Source organism: Schistocerca americana, chromosome 11 (genome assembly GCF_021461395.2).
Source record: "Schistocerca americana isolate TAMUIC-IGC-003095 chromosome 11, iqSchAmer2.1, whole genome shotgun sequence".
NCBI lineage: Eukaryota > Metazoa > Arthropoda > Insecta > Orthoptera > Acrididae > Schistocerca > Schistocerca americana.
This window is the reverse complement of record NC_060129.1, coordinates 145,035,105-145,053,715: the sequence shown is the minus strand read 5'-3', so window position 1 is coordinate 145,053,715 and position 18,611 is coordinate 145,035,105. Positions and strand designations below refer to the sequence as shown.

General features: G+C 44.7%; 1 protein-coding gene across 1 annotated transcript in view; it reads right to left on the bottom strand.

The window, feature by feature from the left end:
• The window catches only part of LOC124553889 (guanine nucleotide-binding protein subunit beta-2), a 163,856-nt gene extending 146,612 nt beyond the window's left edge, over positions 1–17,244 (bottom strand). Inside the window, exon 1 of the mRNA XM_047127905.1 lies at positions 17,108–17,244. The gene's annotated coding sequence lies outside the window, so the exon portion shown is untranslated. The remainder of the gene's footprint in view (positions 1–17,107) is intronic.
• Positions 17,245–18,611: the final 1,367 nt, after the last annotated feature.

Sequence of the window (18,611 nt, the reverse complement as noted above, 5' to 3'; positions counted from 1 at the left end):
TACCCAGAACAACCACCTCTGCCCGTAATAACGGCCTTGATACACCTGAGCATTGAGTCCAACAGAGTTTGCATGGCATGCACAGGTACAGCTGCGCATGCAGCTTCAACACGATATCACAGTTCATCAAGAGTATTGACTGGCGTATTGTGACGAGCCAGTTGCTCGGCCACCATTGACCAGACGTTGTCAGTTGGTGAGAGATCTGTGCTGGCCAGGGCAGCAGTAGAACATTTTCTGTATCCAGAATGGCCCGTACAGGACCTGCAACATGCGGTCTTGCATTATCCTGCTGAAATGTAGGGTTTCGCAGGGATCGAATGAAGGGTAGAGTCACGGGTCGTAACACATCTGAAACGTAACGTCCTCTGTTCAAAGCGCTGTCAATGCGAACAAGAGGTGACCGAGACGTGTAACCGATGGCACTCCATACCATCACGCCGGGTGATACGCCAGTATGGCGATGACGAATACGCGCTTCCAATGTGCGTTCACCGCGATGTCTCCAAACACGGATGCGACCACCGTGATGCTGTAAACAGAACCTGGATTCATCCGAAAAAATAACGTTTTGCCATTCGTGCACCCAGGTTCGTCGTCGAGTACACCACCGCAGGCGCTCCTGTCTGTGATGCAGCGTCAAGGGTAACCGCAGCCACGGTCTCCGAGCTGATAGTCCGTGCTGCTGCAAACGTCGTCGAACTGTTGGTGCAGATGGTTGTCTTGCAAACGTCCCCATCTGTTGACTCAAGGATCGAGACGTGGCTGCACGATCCGTTGCAGCCGTGCGGATAAGATGCCTGTCATCTCGACTGTTAGTGATACGAGGCCGTCGGGATCCAGCACGGCATTCCGTATTACCCTCCTGAATCCACCGACTCCATATTCTGCTAGCAGTCATTGGATCTCGACCAACGCGAGCAGCAATGTCGCGATACGATAAACCGCATTCGCGACAGGCTACAACCCGACCTTTATCAAAGTCGGAAACGTGATGGTACGCATTTCTCCTCCTTACACGAGGCATCACAACAACGTTTCACCAGGCAACGCCGGTCAACTGCTGTTTGTGTATGAGAAATCGGTTGGAAGCTTTCCTCATGTCAGCACGTTGCAGGTGTCGCCACAGGCGCCAGCCTTTTGTGAATGCTCTGAAAAGCTAATCATTTGCATGTCACAGCATCTTCTTCCTGTCGGTTAAATTTCGCGTCTGTAGCACGCCATCTTCGTGGTGTAGCAATTTTAATGGCCAGTAGTCGTATTACGGCACAGGTTACGCGCGGGTCGTCTGCTTCTTAGTTTACATTTGACAAATGTGCAGAGACATGCTAGACGGCAATTGTGCACAGAACTGTGTCACTGCGAGAACATGAATGGCGTCAGATAGTGTTTTCGGACGAATCCAGGTTCTGTTGGTTTGAAAGTGACGACCGTACTTTGGTTCGCCGCAGACACGGGGAGCGGCATCTCAGTGGCTGCATTCGCACAAGACGTACAGTGCCAGTGCGAGGCTGTATGGTGTGGGGTGCTATTGGCTACAACCATAAATTACAGTTGGTGCGTGTCCAGGCAGAGCCTTCTAGATACAATGCCTACGCACAGCGACCATATTGGCACGTGACGTCACAAACTGTTGGCCATCTTATCTTTAGTCGGCAGTCCTGTTGACGTGTATGTTGTGTTGAAAGTGTGTGCCACGTGAAAGTGATATATATTGCATTAAGTATTCGCCTACAGTTCTTTGAAGTATGGGATACAAGTGTTGCGTTCCCTTTTGCCAGGGAAACTATAAATCCCAAAAAGGCGTGAAAGTGCACACGTTTCGATTTCCCAAATGTGTGAAGTTGAGAAATCGCTGGATTGCAGCTATTCCCAGACAGGAATTTGTGTCTACACATCATTCAAGGGTAAGTGAATGACAAAAAATTTATAGTGTGTTATTTTTTTCCACTGCGCCACATTTGCCAATTGTTTTTAAAAGCAGTTATGTATCATGTACCAGCATCAATTGTTCCTTAATTCTCGACCATTGCAATACGAAGCAACTATTGTCACACAGAATAGTTATATTAATTACTGTGGCTCGAAAGTGTTTAGTATTCCTTATCATTCCTACCAGATTATTGAGTTCCCAGTACTTTTATTTGGAAGAGTTCAAAATGTGTGTGAAATTTTATGGGACTTAACTGCTAAGGTCGCTAAGCTTACCCACTACTTAACCTAAATTATCCTACGGACGAACGCACACACCCATGCCCGACCAATGACTCGAACCTCCGCCGGGACTAGCCGCACAGTCCGTGACTGCAACGCCTTAAACCGCTCGGCTAATCCCGCGCGGCTGTGGAACAGTTGCAGAATGATTTTGTTCAGTTTTACATATACAGCTATTCGGATATAATTTCAATTTGAGTAAAGTACTTTAGAAAATTGTTTTAATGAATTCAGTGTTCGACAGATTAAGCAGTATAGAAAGCAGAATTTCGATGTAAGTACATTGTGATTAAATTGACAGCACTCTGTGACACGAATTTGAGTCAAGGATATAGGAGAAACAATCTTTTAATGTTTAAGGTTCTAAAGTTCTGGAGAAACAGGAAATAAATTTTTTTTTCCGGTTTTTTGATTTATTAAACATTACGTCAGGAGCTGCTGCATTTCGTCGAATGATTTGAGTTTCGTGTGAGGTCAGCAAATTTTGAAGTAGAGAGGAAAATTTACGAAAATAGCCGGGGAAACAAATTCTTATATTCTGTAGGAGCTCCAGCTGCTTTATTTAAAACCGAAAACGTCTGCTTGTTATTGCATATTGCCGATTTCTTACTGCAAGGAAACATAGCTCCTGAGGTAAAAGACAGAATTTAAAATTACAGTTTGTATTCGAGCCTACAAACGCGTATTTAAGGCATATCGTCAAAATAATTTTACATCTTGTAATATCACAGGGCAGTTTTGTTCAGTTACTTTACGCAATGATATAAATTTCCATAGTACCATTACAAGGCCATGTAGAAGAGGAAAGCACGAGAATCCCTATGCGGTCTCAGCTCTAAAACGCGTGAAGTCCGTATAGCTGCAGAGTGCTTAACTGGGGCGTTCCGATACAGACGCGGCCATCAGTATGTGACGTCACAAGTGTGCGCGCAGGCCTCTAGTGCAGGTGGTTGTGTGTCTAGGGCACTGTGACACATGTGACCCACACGAATGACATCCTGCGACATGTAGCCATACCCTTTCTGCACGACACTCCAGGCGCCATTTTTCAGCAAGACAATGCAAGACCACATTTGCTGCATGGATGTCACAGGATAACAGTCTCTTGACCTGGCCCGCCAGATAGCCAGTCTTGAAGCCAATCTAAAATGTGTTTAATATGGTGAAACGACTGATGCAGCACTGTGACCGAATGCCAACCACCACAGATGAACTTTGGAACTAGGTGAATGCCGCATGGATGGTTATACCACAGGACGCCGTTCGTGCCTTATACGCACGGAGCAAGTTATCAGGGCCCATGGTGCACCCTGTGTCTTCTAGGCAACAAGACACATGCTATAAATGTAAATGTCGTGTGACTAGGGCCTGCCGTCGGGTAGACCGTCCGCTAGATGCAAGTCTTTCGATTTGACGCCGCTTCGGCAACTTGCGCGTCGATGGGGATGAAATGATGATGATTAGGATAACACAACACCCAGTCCCTGAGCGGAGATAATCACCGACCCAGCCGGGAATCGAACCCGGGCCCTCAGGAATGACATTCTGTCGCGCTGGCCACTTTTGCTTTCGAATCGACGTAATGCCAGATCGTCAAATTGGTCGCTTTTCTTCCGGAAACGTTTATGGCTGGCTCTGAGCACTATGGGACTTAACAGCTGTGGTCATATAGTCCCCTAGAACTTAAACCTAACTAACCTAAGGACATCACACACATCCATGCCCGAGGCAGGATTCGAACCTGCGACCGTAGCAGTCGCGCGCTTCCAGACTGCGCGCCTAGAACCGCGAGACCACCGCGGCCGGCCGGATAACGTTTACATTTATCGTTTGCAAACTTATGTCGCGTGCTGAGGTATGCGGTGACACTACAAGCAACAAAATGGAAGTTTCCAATGTAGCGGGACTTTGAATTTCGCCGCGCTACACTCGTTCCCTCAGACATAAATTATCCCGTCGCAGCGGTATGAGCGCTCGACGGCAGAGAGAAAATACTAAAATTGCAACTCTTTTTTGTTTTTCTATCCGTTTCTTTATTGTCTCTTGATTGCCGAAGCTTAAGGCAGACGTGATCTGATGAAGACGTTCAAAAAAACTTTTTAGCTAGTCTTGATTTGATTTTACTGTGTAGACATATTGTGGAAGTTGTTAAGAAATTCGGAGGATGGACGTAGCAAAGTATATTAAATTGCATACAGTATCAAGATGATTTTAATTGGTATAAATTAGTGATTCCTGGACGATATTCCTGGACGATTGCAAGATTTCGGAGCAGACTTTTCACGCCGAAATGAAGGAGATTTTTGAAGACCTGGGCGCCGCACGAAAGAAGACAAGTTAACCTGGTAAAGGATGATCTCTTATCTACGCCACTTCCACCTGTCAGTTACATTTTGTTATTCTCTGTTTCTTTTCAATAATTTTTGTAGTGGAAATTGGTTTAACTTTTGCTCAAAAACGCCACAAGGACCACCTCAACAATAGCTTTTCCGAATCACGAAGTCCGATAACTTTTCTGTAATACAAAGTCCGACTTGCATTTCTTTCTTTCTTTCCCTTTTTTCACGGTCATTAACGATTTAAAAAAAAAAAAAAAAAAAAAAAAAAAAAGACAAAAACATTTTCACTTACGATTTCTTCCTACATTTTCAACCCTTTTTTTCTTTTTCTTTTCTTCTCTCTTTTCTTTTTTTATTAAGCACTACACCAAGTTGATGCAATCGGCCAGTAAGAAGCAGTACGATTCAAGTTTTAGTTATCGATCATTGAATTATTGGCCGGTGTTGGTGCGTTGCATTTGACCGGGAACCTTAACATTTTGCATGAACCGGGGTCTGGCAGCCACGTTACGCGAGAAAATGCGAAAAGTGTTATTATCTAGCAAAAACCGAAGAAAACCTCCTGTTTTCGTCATTTGCTTCACTCAGCTACCGGGCCCGGACCAGACTGAGGTGACTGAATGTGCATGTCCCGTTAATATCGACGTCCTACCTCTAGTCGCTCAAGATGTTCCTTTTTTTCTGGACACGAGTGTGCTTCTGAATGTGGACGAAATTTGCGGAAGCGGACTTGCTGAGGGGCTGTTTCTGCGTCAGACCACTCAGAGAAGAAACTTCTGCAATCGACTTGCAGAAGACGCGCCTTTTCAGTGTGCTATTGCCACTACTGCTGCTAACACTTCTACCGTTATCCAGATGTGCGCTAAGTGATCAAAAGTGTCAGGAAACACCTGCGTAACGCGGAATGACCACCAGAAGTCACGAGATGCCAAGGTTCAGTGTCCACAATGGGTCGGGAAAGGTTCTCCAAGACCAAAAAAAGCTCATCAGGTCGGGTCAAATGTCAAAGCTATGTTTTACTTTACTTTACTTTTCCGTGTCCAGATCAAATTTTATTTTTCCAATAGTTAGCCACCGCTACGGCTTTGTCGTTGGCTTGTAGCTGGTCACTAAAATTGCAGGGCTCCGGCAGTAGTCGGCATATGAGCAGATGTGCCTCGTCTTGTACCTCCCCGCATCCGCAAAGAACGTCGTCATCGTTAGTCAACAGTCCCCACTTGCACAGATTAGTTTTGCATCTGGGTACACCAGCCCTCAGCCTATTTAGTGTTCTCCACACTGTATAAGGAAGTTTGTTTCCAGGTGCCATTTGCTCTTTTGGTATTATCTGCAGTTCGGTTTGTGCATTTTCCCATTTATGGACTCTATTATCTTCCTGTGAACCGTCAGGGATCTTGGTTCTTGCGATAAAGCTATTTCTAGACTTAAGCCTCCGAGCCTGAGTGACGTGCCCATTCAGTGGGTGTCGAGAATCTGTTTCTTTCTTTGTTCTCTCAGTGTCTGCTGCCACCTGCCTTCTGACCTTGGATGGGGCAATTCCAGCAAGTAGGTACAAATTACCCGTTGGTGTGGGTCTGAGACAGCCTGTGACAATTCGCATTGTCTCGTTTACACTTACATCAACCTGTTTAGCACGTGCAGATGCTTCCCATACTGGCGCTGCGTAGTCTGCTGCAGAAACACACAGAGCAAGTGCTGATGTTCTCAGTACTGATGGCTGAGCTCCCCATTCATAGTTTGTCAGCCTGCGGATGATGTTATTCCTGGAGCAGACTTTAGCCTCGGTGTTTTGGCAATGCTGCTTGAAGGAAAGCGTTCTGTCAAGTACAACCCCAAGGTATTTAGGTGTCGGACAGTGCTTTAGCTTCTTACCTTGCCGTGTAACGTCGAGCTCTTCTCCAGCATCTCTATTGCGCAGATGGAAAGCACATACTTGGGTTTTCCATGCGCGCAATCACGGATTCGTGCCCCAGGCACAAACTGTTAATCGATGGTACCAACAGCGAGGAAATGTGAGAATGAAGCGGCTTCAAATGTGGCGAGACAATTCATGTGTTTTTGTATCACGATAACACACACCCACATTCATCTGTGTTGGTGCTATGTTGATAGTTTTCTTTGACTTTAAAGGATTATTTCATCACGGATTCGTGCCCCAGGCACAAACTGTTAATCGATGGTACCAACAGCGAGGAGATGTGAGAATGAAGCGGCCTCAAATGTGGCGAGACAATTCATGTGTTTTTGTATCACGATAACACCCACCCACATTCATCTGTGTTGGTGCTATGCTGATAGTTTTCTTTGACTTTAAAGGATTATTTCATCACGAATTCGTGCCCCAGGCACAAACTGTTAATCGATGGTACCACCAGCGAGCAAATGTGAGAATGAAACGGCCTGAAACGTGGCGAGACAATTCATGGCTTTTGTATCACGATAACACACACCCACATCCATCCCTGTCGGTGCGTGACATTTGCACAAAAAACGAAATCACTGTCCCGTCTCAACTTCCGTACTCTCCACACCTGGCCCATGCGAACATTTTTTTTATTTCCAGAGTTGAAAACCCTCCCTGACAGGACAAATATTTGCAACGATAGACGAGATAAAAGAAAATTCGCAAACGGCGCTTCGTGCGATCCAGCAACAGGCGTACCAAGACTGCTTCTGAGGGTGGAAACGGCGCTCGGAGCAGTGTATCAATTGCGGATGAGAGTATTTCGAAGGAAACGGTGCACAATGAGAAACAAAATGTAAGCGTAGAGAACTTCTTATGGACAAAGTTCCGTCATATTTTGAACAGACCTCGCACACTATTCCTTGCGTCAATCCGATGGGAAGGTTTGGGTTTGGCGTATGTGTGGAGAACAGTACGCGCCATTACGATGGCGCCAAGAGTGAAGTATGGGGGAGGTGCTGTTGCGGTATGGTAGCGTCTTTCGTTGTCAAGTTGTGGTTCCCTTATTGCGCTTGAGAAAAGTCTAAATGCGGAAGGACACAAAAATATAAAAATTTAAAATGTTCCCAACGAATTAAATGTTCGACAAGATTTCAAAATTGCAGCTGGTCGTCATAAACTTCACTCCACGATATTTAAACTGGACACCAGCCAGTTATCTTCGGGTGAGCCATTGAAGAAGTCTATTTCAACTGGATACTGCCAGTCATCTTCAGGTGAGCCATTGAAGAAGTTTATTTCAACTGGACACTGCCAGTCACCTTCAGGTGAGCCATTGAAGAAGTCTACTTCAACTGGACACTGCCAGTAATCTTCAGGTGAGCCATTGAAGAAGTCTACTTCAACTGGACACTGCCAGTCATCTTCAGGTGAGCCATCAAAGAAATCTGTTCCAACTGGACACCGCCAGTCATCTTCAGGTGAGTCATCAAAGAAGTCTATTTCAGCTGGACACCGTTCGTCATCTTCAGCTGAGCCATTGAAGAAGTTTATTTCAACTGGACACTGCCAGTCATCTTCAGGTGAGCCATTGAAGAAGTTTATTTCAACTGGACACTGCCAGTCATCTTCAGGTGAGCCATTGAAGAAGTCTACTTCAACTGGACACTGCCAGTCATCTTCAGGTGAGCCATTGAAGAAGTCTACTTCAACTGGACACTGCCAGTCATCTTCAGGTGAGCCATTGAAGATGTCTATTTCAACTGGACACTGCCAGTCATCTTCAGGTGAGCCATTGAAGATGTCTATTTCAACTGGACACTGCCAGTCATCTTCAGGTGAGCCATTGAAGAAGTCTATTTCAACTGGATACTGCCAGTCATCTTCAGGTGAGCCATTGAAGAAGTTTATTTCAACTGGACACTGCCAGTCATCTTCAGGTGAGCCATCAAAGAAATCTGTTCCAACTGGACACCGTCAGTCATCTTCAGGTGAGTCAACAAAGAAGTCTATTTCAACTGGACACTGTTCGTCATCTTCAGGTGAGCCATTGAAGAAGTTTATTTCAACTGGACACTGCCAGTCATCTTCAGGTGAGCCATTGAGGAAGTCTACTTCAACTGGACACTGCCAGTCATCTTCAGGTGAGCCATTGAAGAAGTCTATTTCAACTGGACACTGCCAGTCATCTTCAGGTGAGCCATTGAAGAATTCTATTTCAACTGGACACTGCCAGTCATCTTCAGGTGAGCCATCAAAGAAATCTGTTCCAACTGGACACTGCCAGTCATCTTCAGGTGAGTCATCAAAGAAGTCTATTTCAACTGGACACCATTCGTCATCTTCAGCTGAGCCATTGAAGAAGTTTATTTCAACTGGACACTGCCAGTCATCTTCAGGTGAGCCATTGAATAAGTTTATTTCAACTGGACACTGCCAGTCATCTTCAGGTGAGCCATTGAAGAAGTCTATTTCAACTGGACACTGCCAGTCATCTTCAGGTGAGCCATTGAAGAAGTCTATTTCAACTGGACACTGCCAGTCATCTTCAGGTGAGCCATGAAGAAGTTTATTTCAACTGGACACTGCCAGTCATCTTCAGGTGAGCCATTGAAGAAGTATACTTCAACTGGACACTGCCAGTCATCTTGAGGTGAGCCATTGAAGAAGTCTATTTCAACTGGACACTGCCAGTCATCTTCAGGTGAGCCATTGAAGCAGTCTATTTCAACTGGACACTGCCAGTCATCTTCAGGTGAGCCATTGAAGAAGTTTATTTCAACTAGACACTGCCAGTCATCTTCAGGTGAGCCATTGAAGAAGTCTATTTCAACTGGATACTGCCAGTCATCTTCAGGTGAGCCATTGAAGAAGTCTACTTCAACTGGACACTGCCAGTCATCTTCAGGTGAGCCATTTAAGAATACTGTTTCAACTGGACACTGCCAGTCATCTTCAGGTGAGCCACTGAAGAAGTCTACTTCAACTGGACACTGCCAGTCATCTTCAGGTGAGCCATTGAAGAAGTCTATTTCAACTGGACACTGCCAGTCATCTTCAGGTGAGCCATTGAAGAAGTCTATTTCAACTGGACACTGCCAGTCATCTTCAGGTGAGCCATTGAAGAAGTCTATTTCAACTGGATACTGCCAGTCATCTTCAGGTGAGCCATTGAAGAAGTTTATTTCAACTGGACACTGCCAGTCATCTTCAGGTGAGCCATTGAAGAAGTCTATTTCAACTGGACACTGCCAGTCATCTTCAGGTGAGCCATTGAAGAAGTTTATTTCAACTGGACACTGCCAGTCATCTTCAGGTGAGCCATTGAAGAAGTCTATTTCAACTGGTCACTGACCGTCATCTTCAGGTGAGTCATTAAAGAAGTCTATTTCAACTGGACACCACCAGTCATCTTCAAGTGAGCCATCGAAGAAGTCTTCAATGGCTCACCTGAAGATGACTGGATTGTAGAGTGATGCCTACGATAACCGAAAGGTATCAATATATTTTGCAGCATTGTCTGCTGTGTATTGTGGAAGAACAATTGGGAGACGATGACATCTGTATCGTGCGAAAATTGGCAGTTGACCATAACAATGAAAAACGTGAGGTCATCCGTTAAACTTAGGTTATATGATAAATCAGTCAAATTTAAATGCTGCACATTCAATTACATATCTACAACAGAAAAAAAAAATCTTTGTTGCGCAAAATAGGTCTATTTCATCTACACGTGTGACGCGTTTCGCCTGTTCTAGGCATCATCAGTCTATCTTGGGGAAATTACAGAATGGTGTAAGTACAAATTGCTGTTACAGCCAGTAATAAACGAATAAATTGAACATAACAAGAGGAAGACATAGACTGATTGTACCACGAAGCACAGGGGCACATTTCTGTTTGGGGCGGGAGGGTGGGGGGGAGATGAGGGGTATAAATTTGAACTCATAAAATGTTGCACCATAACTGAGCTAGTACGATTACTGCACAGGTGCCACTGTCGTAACCATGGTGTGGGGTGATTTTATCTAAATATCTAGGAATTACAATTATAAACAGCTGAAATTGGAAACAATGCAAGGAAAATATTGTGGGGAAGGTGAGACAAAGAGCGCGATTTATTGAAAGTACGCTTAGAAGATGCATCAGATCTACTAAAGAGGCAGCGTACACTAAACTTGTCCGTCCTCTTTTGGAGTACTGCTGCACGGTGTGGGATCCTTAACGAATAGAATTAATGGAGTACATCGAGAAAGTTCGAAGACGACCAGCTCGTTTTGTATTATCGAGAAATAGAGTAGAGTCACGGACATGATACAGGATTTGGGGCAGACATCGTTAAACCGAAGGTGTTTCTCGTTGAGGCTGAATGTTCTCAAGAAACTTTAATCACGAGTGGACCTACGTACAGAGCAACGACCATCATAATAAATTAAGGTAAATCAAAGCTATCACGGAAATACATAGTTGTTCGTTTCTTACAAACGCTGTTCGAGAGTAGAATAATAAATTATCGTGAAGATGGTTCTATGAACCTTCTGCCAGGCGCTTATGCGTGATGCGCAGAGTATCCGTGGAGACGTGTACTACGTGCTGAAAAGACGGACACCTGGCTGAAAATGACTTGAAAGTTCGTCGCGCCCTCCATCGGTAATGCTGGAATTCAGTATGGTGTTGGTCCACGGTTAGGCTTGATGACAGCTTCTACTCTCGCAGACACACGTTCAGTCATGTGCTGGAAGATTTCTTGAGGAATGGCAGTCCATTCTTCATGGAGTGCTGCACTGAGGAGAGGTATCGATGTCGGTAGGTGAGGTCTGGAACGAAGTCGGCGTTCCAAAACATCCCAAAGCTGTTCTATAGGTTTCAGGTCAGGACTCTGTGCAGGCCAGTCCATCACAGGAATGTTATTGTCGTGTAACCACTCCGCCACAGGCCGTGCATTGTGAACAGGTGCTCCATCGTGTTGAAAGATGCAATCGCCATCCGCAAATTGCTCTTCAGCAGTGGGAAGCAACAACGTGCTTCAAACAGTAGTGTAGGCCGATGCTGTGATAGTGCCACCCAAAACAACAAGGCGTGCAAGCTCCCTCCATGAAAACACGACCACACCATAACGCCAACGCCTCCGAAATTTACTGTTGGCACAACACACCCAGGCAGATGACGTTCACCAGGCATTAGGCATACCCACAGCCTGCGATCGAATCGCCACATTGTGTACCGTGATTCCTCACTCCACACAAAGTTTTTCCACTGTTCAATTGTCAAATGTTTTTCCGCCTTATACCAAGTGAGGCGTCGTTTGGCATTTACCGGCGTAATGTGTGACTTGTGAGCAGTTGCTCGACCATGAAGTCCAAGTTTTCTCACCTCCCGGCTGTCATAGTATTTGTAGTGGTTCCTGATGCAGTTTGGAATTCCTGTGTGATGGTCTGGATAGATGTCTGCCTTAGGACTTAGGGATGTTTAGGAGCGTGTAAATATCGCGTACGGACGTATGACACAAGTGACACCCAATCACCTGACCACATTCGAAGTCTGTGAGTTCTGCGGAGTGCCCCATTCTGCTCTCTCACGATGTCTAATGACTACTGAGGTCGCTGATATGGAGTACCTGGCAGTAGGAGGCAGCACAATGCACCTAATATGAAAGACGTGTGTTTCTGGGGGTGTCCGCATACTTTCCATAGTGCATGTCATTCATACGGGGGTCTGTCTCATGGTCAAATGACAGTACATTGGCACAACTCAAAACAGTGTGAACGATTTCTTGATCGTGAAATTTAAAACTTCACCTTTCATTTTGCTGTCTTCAACTACCACACCAGTGTGGCCAACAAGGGACTGAATGGAAAGTAGGTGTTCATATACTTTTAAACAGACGGTTTACAGGGTGGTCCGTTGATCGTGACCGGGCAAATATCTCACGAAATAATCGTCATACGAAAAAACTACAAAGAACGAATCTTGTCTAGCTTGAAGGGGGAAACCAGATGGCGCCATGGTTGGCCCGCTAGATGGCGTTGCCATATGTCAAACGGAAATGAACTGCGCTTTTTAAAATAGCAATCCACCATGTTTTATTACATTTTCGTGTAGTACGTAAAGAAATATGAATATTTTAGTGGGACCACTTTATTCCCTTTGTGATAGATGGCGCTGTAATAGTCACAAGCATATGGCTCACAATTTTAGACGACCATTTGGTAAGAGGTTCGTTTTTTAAATTACAATACAGAACATAGGTACGTTTGAACATTTTTTTTTTTTCGGTTGCTCCAATGTGATACATGTACTTTTGAGAACTTATCATTTCTGAGAACGTATGCTGTTACAGCGTGATTACCTGTAAATACCACATTAATGCAATAAATGTTCAAAATGATGTCCGTCAACCTCAGTGCATTTGGCAATACGTGTAACGACATTCCTCTCAACAGCGAGTAGTTCGCCTTGTAATGTTCGCACATGCATTGACAATGCGCTGACGCACGTTGTCAGGCGTTGTCGGTGGATCATGATAGCAAATATCCTTCAACTTTCCCCACAGAAAGAAATCAGGGGACGTCAGATCCGGTAAACGTGCGGGCCACGATATGGTGCTTCGACGATCAATCCACCTGTCACGAAATATGCTATTCAATACCGCTTCAACCGCACGCAAGCTATGTGCCGGACATCCATCATGTTGGAAGTACATCGCCATTCTGTCATGCAGTGGAACATCTTGTAGTAACATCGGTACAACATTACGTAGGACATTGCAAGATTTAGATTGCCATCGATAAAATGGGTGCCAATTATCCTTCCTCCCATAATGCCGCACCATACATTAACCCGCCAAGGACGCTGATGTTCCACTTGTCGCAGCCATCGTGGATTTTCCGTTGATCAATAGTGCATATTATGCCGGTTTACGTTACCGCTGTTGGTGAATGACGCTTCGTCGCTAAATAGAACGCGTGCAAAAATCTGTCATCGTCCCTTAATTTCTCTTGTGCCCAGTGGCAGAACTGTACGCGACGTTCAAAGTCGTCGCCATACAATTCCTGGTGCATGGAAATATGGTACGGGTGCAATCGATCTCGATGTAGCATTCTCAACACCAACGTTTTGGAGATTCCCGATTCTCGCGCAATTTGTCTGCTACTGATGTGCGGATTAGCCGCGACAGCAGTTAAACACCTACTTGGGCATCATCATTTGTTACAGGTCGTGGTTGATGTTTCACATGTGTCTGAACACTTCCTGTTTCCTTAAATAACGTAACTATCCGGCGAACGGTCCGGACACTTGGATGATGTCGTCCAGGATACCGAGCAGCATACATAGCACACGCCCGTTGGGCATTTTGATCACAATAGCCACATATCAACACGATTTCGCCCTTTCCGCAATTGGTAAACGGTCCATTTTAACACGGGTAATGTATCACGAAGCAAATACCGTCCGCACTGGCGGAATGTTACGTGATAGCACGTACTTATACGTTTGTGGCTATTACAGTGGCATCTATCACAAAGCGAAAAAAGTGATCCAACTAAAACATTCATATTTCTTTATGTACTACACGAATATGTAATAGAAATTGGGGGTTCCTATTAAAAAAAACCGCAGTTGACATCCGTTTGACCTAGCGGGCCAACCACAGCGCCATCTGGTTTCCCCCTTCAAGCTAGACAAGTTACGTTCTTTGTAGTTTTTTCGTTTGAGGCTTATTTCGTGAGATATTTGGCCCGGTCACGATCAATGGACCACCCTGTAGACGGTGTAATATTAGTAATTTTCGCCTCACAGACATTAATATACGCTCAATAGTAAACGCCTGATGGCCTAAAGTTATCGAACTGTAAAGTAAAAGAAATGAACCATCGCATAGCATTCTTTATCTTTGCCGTTCTTGCGCGGTGCCTGTAAATCTCTATGTACATGTATCGATTAATGGTATAAAAAAAGAATTCTGTTGTTTCAAGACAAATGAGGCATTTGGCGCCTCACCTTTTACTGTTTGGATTCCATGAAAGGCGGACGCGGACTTGCTGCGTTCCGCAACGGTATTTTATATTTCATGTGAAAATTTTGAGTGAATATGCTAATTGTTATTTTTCCAATCAGGAAACATGTAGTTTCTTGTAACTGATTACGAACAGACAGCATCAAGAGGACATTTTGACTGTTATGTAAAAAAGTATTTAATCACAATGGTCATCTAATGTAATTTAATATGAAAAGGTACGTAGCATTAAAAAAAAAGTGTGTTAAAGATAAGTGTGTTCATTTTAGTAAATTAACCTTGATGATTTCCATCTCCTCATTTACTCAATTGATAATTATTTTGTGTTACTTCATCACCAGAAATTACGATCACGCTGATGGGCCGAACGCAGCATGAGGCAGAAGGAACATTATCGTTTTCCTATTATTTCTGAACTAACTTTTTTTTAATTGTGTAGTGTTGCATCTGTATATTGAGCAAGCAGAGAAGGAAACAAAAGAAAAATTCGGATTAGGTATTAAAATCCAAGGAGAAGAAATAAAAACTTTGAGGTTCGCCGATGACATTGTAATTCTGTCAGAGACAGCAAAGGACTTGGAAGAGTAGTTGAACGGAATGGATAGTGTCTTGAAAGGAGGATATAAGATGAACATCAACAAAAGCAAAACGAGGATAATGGAATGTAGTCGAATTAAGTCGGGTGATGCTGAGGGAATCAGATTAGGAAATGAGACATTTGAAGTAGTAAAGGAGTTTTGCTATTTGCGGAGCAAAATAAGTGATGATGATCGAAGTGGGGAGGATATAAAATGTAGACTGGCAATGACAAGAAAGCATTTCTGAAGAAGAGAAATTTGTTAACATCGAGTATAGATTTAAGTGTCAGGAAGTCGTTTCTGAAAGTATTTGTATTAAGTGTAACCATGTATGGAAGTGAAACATGGACGATAAATAGTTTAGACAAGAAGAGAATAGAAGCTTTCGAAATGTGGTGCTACAGAAGAATGCTGAAGATTAGATGGGTAGATCACATAACTAATGAGGAGGTATTGAATAGGATTGGAGAGAAGAGAAGTTTGTGGCACAACTTGACTAGAAGAAGGAATCGGTTGGTAGGACATGTTCTGAGGCATCAAGGGATCACCAGTTTAGCATTGGAGGGCAGCGTGGAGGGTAAAAATCGTAGAGGGAGACCGAGAGATGAATACACTAAGCAGATTCTCAAGGATGTAGGTTGCAGTAGGTACTGGGAGATGAAGAAGCTTGCACAGGATAGAGTAGCATGGAGAGCTGCATCAAACCAGTCTCAGGACTGAAGACCACAACCACAACAGTGTTGCATTTCTTTTGAAGTCTACAAATCTTCTGGTCCCTTAGTGTTGTTCCGGGTATGACTAAACGCGAATATAAAAATGCACATCAACGTTAATGCTTCTATTAGTAACAAATAAGCCCTCGGTCACAAATATTAAGTCAAAATTGACCAGGTTTCCACGCTACTACGAGCGTCGTCTTCAGAATTAGACTAACTGTTCTAAAACATATTAGGTATATAATACATTAATAAAATTTAAGTTTGTAATGACTGGAAAAAGAAGCAATACTTACAAGTCACATATTAAAAAAGATCTAAGCCGGAAAGGCGACGCCATGAATAGCTGTAAGTGAGATGGCGAGCCGCTAAGGGCTAATCGTACTGTGAACAAGGGTTGCAGCAAGAACGCGGCGTGAGTCATTCTTGGGTAGCTCAGTTGGTAGAGCACTTGCCTGGAAAGACAGAGGTCCCGAGTTCGAGTATCGGTCCGGCATACAATTTTAATCTGGCAGGAAGTTTCTTGAGAGTCTTGTTGTAACCCATGTTCACAGTTCAAGCAGCCCTTAAGGGCTCGCCATCTCTCTCACAACTATTCATGACGTCGCCTTTCCAGCTTAGATCTTTTTTAATATGTGGCTTGTAAGTACTGCTTCTTTTTCCAGTCAGTGCAAACTTTAATTTCATTAATGTATTATATACCTAATATGTTTTAGAACAGTTAGTCTAATTCTGAAGACGACGCTCGTAGTAGCGTCGAAACCTGGTCAATTTTGACTTAATATTTGTGACCGAGGGCTTATCTGTTTCTAATATAATTCTGACACGGTCACGGAACCTTAGCAGCTATGTTCAAAGATAATGTTTCTCTTATTCAGGCATTTAATGCTCAACGTATGTTATTATAATAATGTAATCAATCCCTAATTCTGTTGCCTAGTGCCGGCCAGGGTGACCGACCGGTTCTAGGCGCTACAGTCTGGAACCGCGCGACCACTACGATCGCAGGTTCAAATCCTGCCTCGGGCATGAATGTGTGTGATGTCCTTAGGTTAGTTAGGTTTAAGTAGTTCTAAGTTCTAGGGCACTGATGACCTCACAAGTTAAGTCGCATAGTGCTCAGAGCCATTTGAACCATCTGTTGCCAAGTGGCCCACCAAAATATTCACTATTTCGTCATTTTTCCCAAAAAAAAAGTTTAAATAACAATTCTTTTTCTTTTTGCCCCCCCCCCCCCCCCCACCAAGAGCAACGCTACAACGGCGCTGCAGGCAGTATCTTCTCAGTACACAAAGTCACGGCGGCAACAGCCGCAGCGAGGCGGGGTGCCGAACACTCACCTGTGGGGTTATACGCGAGCCGGCGGCGTCAGACGTTCGAGGTTCAGGGTTCGAGGCTTGTTGAGGACAGGCGTCGTCCGGAGAGGCCCCAGCGGCTGCAGCGAGACTGGCCGAGTGGCGATGTGCTGCGCCCGGCGGCTGCCGGAACCCCTAGCAGTGGCTCAGCTAATCCCTCGCTGACCCACTTCACGCAGAAGACCGCAAAGTGCCGGGGGAAAAAAACCCGCGAGTCCAGCCTAGCTGCACGACTGCCGGTCAGCTGCACGAACTACAACGCCTGTAAAAAAAAATGTTGAAACTTCCTGGCAGATTAAAACTGTGTGCCGGACCGAGACTCGATCTCGGGACCTTTGCCTTTCGCGGGCAAGTGCGCTACCAACTGAGCTACCCTAGCACGACTCACGCCGCGTCCTCACAGCTTTACTTCTGCCAGTACCTTGTCTCCTACTTTCCAAACTTTACAGAAGCTCTCCTGCGAACCTTGCAGAACTAGCACTCCTGAAAAAAAGGATATTTAAGAAACATGGCTTAGCCACAGCCTGGGGGATGTTTCCAGAATGAGATTTTCGCTCTGCAGCGGAGTGTGCGCTGATATGAAAACATCCTGGCACATTAAAACTGTGTGCTGGACCGAGACTCGAACTCGGGACCTTTCCCTTTCGTGAGCAAGTGCTCTACCAAAGTTTGGAAGGTAGGAGACGAGGAACTGGCAGAAGTAAAGCTGTGAGGACGGAGCGTGGGTCGTGCTTGGGTAGCTCAGATGGTAGACCACTTGCCCGCGAAAGGCCAAGGTCCCGAGTTCGGGTCTCGGTCCGGCACACAGTTTAGCTGACACGGTAGTTCAGCGTGTTCGGTCAGAGTGCTCTGTAACAACAAAACTGAGTGGAAGGATCAACCACCGAACTTGAACAAGATGTCTTGCGACGTCCGCAACGACCAAACACAACGATCAAAAAAAAAAAAAAAAAAAAAAAAAAAAAAAAAAAAAAAAAAAAAAAAAAAAAAAGAAAAAAAAAAAAGGTGGTTGGCAGAGCACGTGCCCGCGAAAGGCAAAGGTCCCGAGTTCGAGTCTCGGTCCGGAACACAGTTTTAATCTGCGAGGAAGTTTCATATCAGCGCACCCTCCGCTGGAGATTGAAAATCTCATTCTGGAAACATCCCCTAGGCTGTGGCTAAGCCATGTCTCCGCAATATCCTTTTGTTTTTTCAGGAGTGCTAGTTCTGCAAGGTTCGCAGGAGAGCTTCTGTAAAGTTTGTAAAGTAGGAGACGAGATACAGGCAGAAGTAAGGCTGTGAGGACGGGGCGTGAGTCGTGCTTGGGAAGCTCAGATGGTTGGTAGACCACTTGCCCGCGAAAGGCAAAGGTCCCGAGTTCGAGTTTCGGTGCGGCACACAGATTTAATCTGCCAGGTGGTTTCGTATCAGCGCACACTCCACTGCAGAGTGAAAATCTCATTCTGAAAAAAATGTTGTCGGTGATAAGAAAATGTTTTAATGTTTATTG